Here is a 6000-nt window from a genome sequence, read left to right on the forward strand (position 1 = left end):
TTTTTCATTTGTGTTACTTGAGCAAACAATAAGTCGGTAGTATCATTTAACTCTTTCTTCAACATATCCATTGCTGCCGAAATTTCGATGCTAAGATTTTTGGTAAGTTTCATTTCCAAATTTTCAAATTTAGACTCGAGCAACGAAGAGAATTGTTGTATACTAATAGTGGCCTGATCTATGGGCACGGATGCAATAGACATGTCCTGAGTGACGTCCTCACAGGACATTATACTATCCTCCAAAGAAGGTTCATGAAGCCGTCTAACGGGTGTGTTTTCTCCCTTTTTCCGAGTAGTAATATTGGAACAAGTAGGGCATAACCACTTTTGTTTACTTTCCTTATAATTTGTATTGAAATAAGCGATGCTCATATTAAGGCACATTAGATGATAGCAGCCCTTGCACTTAGAACATTCAAGCTCTTCCTTTTTCATTGTTTTATAGCAAGCTGAGCAGTGCATTATAAATAAGTATTTATGGGAAATTGTTATAAATTCTGGAGTATAATCGGGAAGTGGAGATTTTGTAACGATTTTTAGACACAGTACAGTACCTTAAACAAGTCCCCTTTCAACGGCTTTTACATTTATTTTGTAGGGATGAACTTAGAAGATCACTTTTAGCAATAGAAAACACTTTAACATATACATATATCACTTTAAATTAATTTATTACTTAAGACGATACAAAACAGCTGTTAACCGTTGTAGGTACGGAACTACCCTACGAATTACGAATTTCCAATCGCTAATCCAACATCGTTATATTTTGAAAGGTTTTGAGAATGTTCCTCCCGAATTTGTTTAAGGCTTACCGCAGTGAGATTATGACGCTGGGGATTTCCAGAATGTGTGTCTAGATACTCTTCAATGTAATCTCCCATTATTACTTTATAACTCAATTTATCACCCACATAATCGTTAAATAAGGAAAAAACTGTCACCCCCACGGCAGGCCTCCGTCACTCGCTCAAGGTCGCGCTATAAGTGCCTACCGCACAGTAGGTCGGTACCGACCCAAGCGGCAGTTGGTTGGCACACGCGAGACTGCGCACCCGCGTCACGTTTCCCGCGCTCGCTACCAAGATGCCCGGTTTTTGCGATGTGGACGGGTGTCGGAGTTCAAGATCAAGAGTGAATAACAAGGAATTGTCTTTTTTTCAATTGCCTAAACAGGAACAAACCTACCAGGCTACTTTTTATCCAGGAGACACATATAGCGGGTCCACGCGGGTGAAACCGAAGGAAACAACTACTATCAATAAGATTTCATTTTTTTATTGTATAATGTAACAAATATAATTAACAATAAAAAATTAAGTGTTTCAGCAACTCTGTGTTTAATTTACGCGCTCGGTACAACCCTAAAGTTTTCGTTTGATGACGCAATCACGCGGCGTGCGCGGGAAACTCGCTTCTCGATGCGTGTTCGTAGAGTACATTTCTTACTGCAGCCGAGTTGCGGCGCATTTTGTAGGTAAATATAGCGTAGGTATTTTAGCTTTTGTATGGGAGTGATGTATCTGTTACGAAGTAACTATTCTCTAATCTGTGCCCACGGCTTCATAGGTTAGATTTTTCCCCAACAAACTTATTATTACGTAAAAGGACATCGTCCGCAGCTATGCGTATAACTTGGTTGCTTCCATTAAAAGTGTTGTCAATAAGCGTAATGTTCTTGGCTATTAAGTTAAGAACGGTTCCTTCGACAAAAATTATACTGTTTTCTATTAGTATTTCCTCTTTTTCTTTCATCTCGCAGAAGTTTTCCAGCTTAAAAATTTCACGTTGGGTGAAACGAATCCTTGTTTGAAGTTTCTCAGAGCAAATTTGATGAGAAGGAAGACTTGGTGGCGTTTTCATAACTTTTTCAACTGGTTGCCCTACAATTGCTGGAAAAATGAAAAATTTGTATGATTAAATAAAAAAATAGTATCCAAATAATATCCGGAAAGATTTCCAATTATTATTTAATATCCTGTAATAAACAATTTTGATATCCACTCAAGTGCGGGAGCCATTTTGCAAAAATCGGGTCTTGTGCGGAACCGGCTCCCGGTGCCGCCGCAGTTGGGGTTTTTGGCGGTCCAATATTTTTTTAAAGTCGATTATCTCAGATTCCTTTATCTAGCACATTTGCAAGTATATATGTATATTCATAGATAATAAAATAGTCTATGCCTTGTCAAAACATGGTAACATTTAAATAAATAAAAACAACTTGTAAGTCAAAGCAAATGTACCCTTGTAATTTTTGTTACATTTTGTCTGCTAATAAAAAATTAAAACAGCTGTTCAGTGAGATTTTAATATTTATTGATCCTTTGTTACACTCTTCTTACGAGAAAATAAAAACATCATACCCTCCCATACATTTTTTTTACACATTCCTTGTTTATTTTTTTGTACAAAAAACTACCTACTCAATGTGTCATGAAAAGTGGGCCACTTAAATCATGTGGTTATGTTGTTATCTTGATTTATAGCTAGCCTGTTCTTTCCTTAACATGTCATATAAGTTAGAAAGAGGAAGGTTATTAGACCGTTTTATAAAGCGAACGCAAAACCCACGACTGTTGATCGACCGGGAGCCGGTCGCAACGCACAAGCCCCTGAATGTGGATCGACCGGCTCCCGGTCGTTCAGCACTTGAGTGGATATGGTTTAATATCTCAATTTATGGTTTTTGATATGGCTGGATGTGAAAATTGACCGGATATTAGATCTAATAAAATTTTTTCAAGCCACATCACGTAAAACGGTAGAGTTAATACTCTATTCCTGACACGTCAAGGTCAAACAACTATGTGATCATCAAATGTCTCTATCAGAATCGTTTGCAATCAAACAATAACATAATAGTGGTAAGTGGTGCCGCGGCTAGTAAATCGACGACATTTCGACCGAATGACAATTCAACTGTAGAAATTTTAAAAATCGTTAAATTAATTATTTAATTGTGTTATCTACACTTATGAGGGTTAAGAATAGTTCAATTACATACCTAACAATTTATTCTAACGACAATTGATCCGAGTTTTGAATAAACACATACAAAATCCATGATAAAAGGGCACAACACGGTAAAATTATTTGAAAATTAATCATAGATCATTTGTCATGCGGTTTAATTGCCGGGTGGATACTATTATTTTGTGATTTAATAAATTAATAATTTTCACGGTTGAACTCTTATCCAATTGAAATGTCCGCAGTTGAATTGTCGCAGTTAAAATGGCATCGGTTGAATTGTTATAGAACCAATATGAGTAGATGAACATCAAGAAAACACTTAAATTAAACTACTTAAATTAAATTACTTTAAAAATTATTATTTTTTTTGGGATTTTGAAGAAAAAAATTTTTCATGGCCGTTCTGAGGTCTGGAACCATTTTGTTTAATGAAGGCTAGCTCTATCCCGGCCATTTTTTCTCTTAGCTACATAAGGAATATTCTAGGCGTTATCAGTTGATGAGTCACCTTGTTTGCGCTTCAATTACTGGGAAAACCAAAATACTTGGTAAATTATTATAGGCATGCATTGATATCGTATTTCACAGTAAAAATGTGGAATACAATATTGTTGAAAACAATATCATCCGTTCACGTGAGTTGTATGTGACCAGTCTTCCCAAATGAGCGCTTTCGGTAGGTATTTGAAGAATATTGTAGGCATCAACAGTCGATGAGTAAACTTGTTTGTTTAAATGAACAAATCGATGGATGGAATATTCCTGTTACCAATCCTGGCATAGCAACATCATTCAAGGTCATGCAAAATATAATGAGGATAACATGAGGCTCATCCTCAAATGTATAACTTTAACTTTCTCGCTAAGAAAATCGAAGATTTTCAAAAATCAGGAAGTTATTTGTTTTACCCTGTTTTGCAAAAATCAAGTTTTTATCAGATCGGAACCTACCAAACGGCGTTCTAAAGAGTTCCCAAGGTATCAATTTTTTCTGTGGAAGTGAAACAACAAAAAGTTCTTTCAAAATTTTATTCAACTTTCAATACATATGCATGGAACATTGAACGCAGACAGATTTTGATAAATAACAATCAATACAATAAGATATCATCCCGATGTTACTCTCATCAAGAGCTTTCATTTGAGTACCCACATGAATTTTTATATATTTTTTATATATTTATATATCTGGGGGCACGGTAGTGCCCCCGCCAAGACGAGCCAAGCGAAAGCGAAGCGCACGGGCACTACCTACCTTTTCTCGAAGCGCTTCGACGTTTTTTTGAACCCTCATAACTTGGGTTTGGATTATGCTAGATCAACAAAATTTTCGGGATATATTGTCAATAGCGGACTTATTGAACATATTAAGTTTTAATTACATTAGCTTTTATACTTCAGATTTTATTTATATCTAAAAAACGCTAATTTCGTCACTGACTCACTGATGATCATCAAAATTCTTAAGGTATTTCCTAATGTCCTAGAAAGCTGAAATTTTGTATGTAAGCTAGTTTTAGCACACAAACAACAAAAAAATTATAAAACTTGTAACTTTCATCCCCCAACCCCTTAAACTAGGGGATGGGAGTTTGTATGAGACCTGTAATTTTAAATTAAATTTTGATGACGCTAGAGGTCTAATCTAATAATCTAAAACTTGGTTCCCCTAGATATATATATGTATAGGTACTCCTTGTTAAAAAAAAAAATTAAAAATTTAATCGACATAATATATTGAGACATATACTTCAGATCAGATCATATAAATATGAATGAATAGAAGTGTTGCGAACGTCTCCTGCCTCTTACGTCCACACAGTAGCTAAAAATAAAAAAAAATGTCCTTGACAAGAGAGTGGGCTATAAAAAAAGGCGTCTCTGATGTGCAAGAAATACACCCCAAAAAAAGAAGAAAAAAATAAAAAAAAATTTTGTTACAAACAACTTACAAAAAGAAATGAAATCCCACCAAAAACATTTTCATGTAAAATGTTGCCAAGACGAGCCCATATGACTCGCACTGTCAAAAAGTTATCAGATCTCATGTAGAGCCAAGCTTCTAACACTACACGCCCTAACTCTACAAGGCCTAACTTCACAAACTCTACACCTTAGTCAAAATATGTGGCTTGGCCGTTCGTTACTACAAGAACTATTGTATAATACAAAAGTAATGAACAGTGAATTAATTTTTCACCTTACGCCGATGTGAATGTAGCGAAATGGCCAAGCCACATATTTTGACTAAGGTGTAGAGTTTGTGAAGTTAGGCCTTGTAGAGTTAGGGCGTGTAGTGTTAGAAGCTTGGCTCTACATGAGATCTGATAACTTTTTGACAGTGCGAGTCATATGGGCTCGTCTTGGCAACATTTTACATGAAAATGTTTTTGGTGGGTATAATATATATAAATATATGAAAAATTGATGTGGGTACTTAAATGAAAGGTCTCGATGAGTGTAATGTCGGAGTGAGCTTATATAAGATATAAGCTCATCCCGATGTTACACTCATCAAGAGCTTTTATTTGAGTACCCACATGCATTTTGATATATTTTTCATATATTTATATACATAATATATATAAATATATGAAAAAATGATGTGGGCTATAACAGCGGTCACCCATCCAACTACTTACCTCGCTCAAACCTGCTTACTTTTGGTGATATTCGTGCAGCTTTAAGTTCCCGTCTGCTGAGCTGCTATCTTCTGTGACAATGACTCTATGAAGTACATAACGTATCAAATGTATATAAACATATAAAAATTAATTTCATAATATATTTTGATGGGCTTTAATTATTTATTTTACCAAATCTCATTGTTACATCACATTTATTTGAATAATAACGTCAATAATGATATTAATTTTAGGCAGGAGCAAAAAAGACCAAAACATCCCATAGGAATTGTTTCATGTTGTATGTGACCAGTCTTCCGAATTAAAAGCTTTCGGTAGCTGTATTTAAATAATATTGGAAGGTATGGAGGAAAAACCAAAATTACTGAATGCTATTTTTT

The sequence above is a fragment of the Colias philodice genome, chromosome 14 (assembly GCF_061535455.1).
Source record: "Colias philodice isolate Cphi_HAF_F1 chromosome 14, ilColPhil1 Martin Lab GWU primary, whole genome shotgun sequence".
Classification (NCBI taxonomy): Eukaryota; Metazoa; Arthropoda; class Insecta; order Lepidoptera; family Pieridae; genus Colias; species Colias philodice.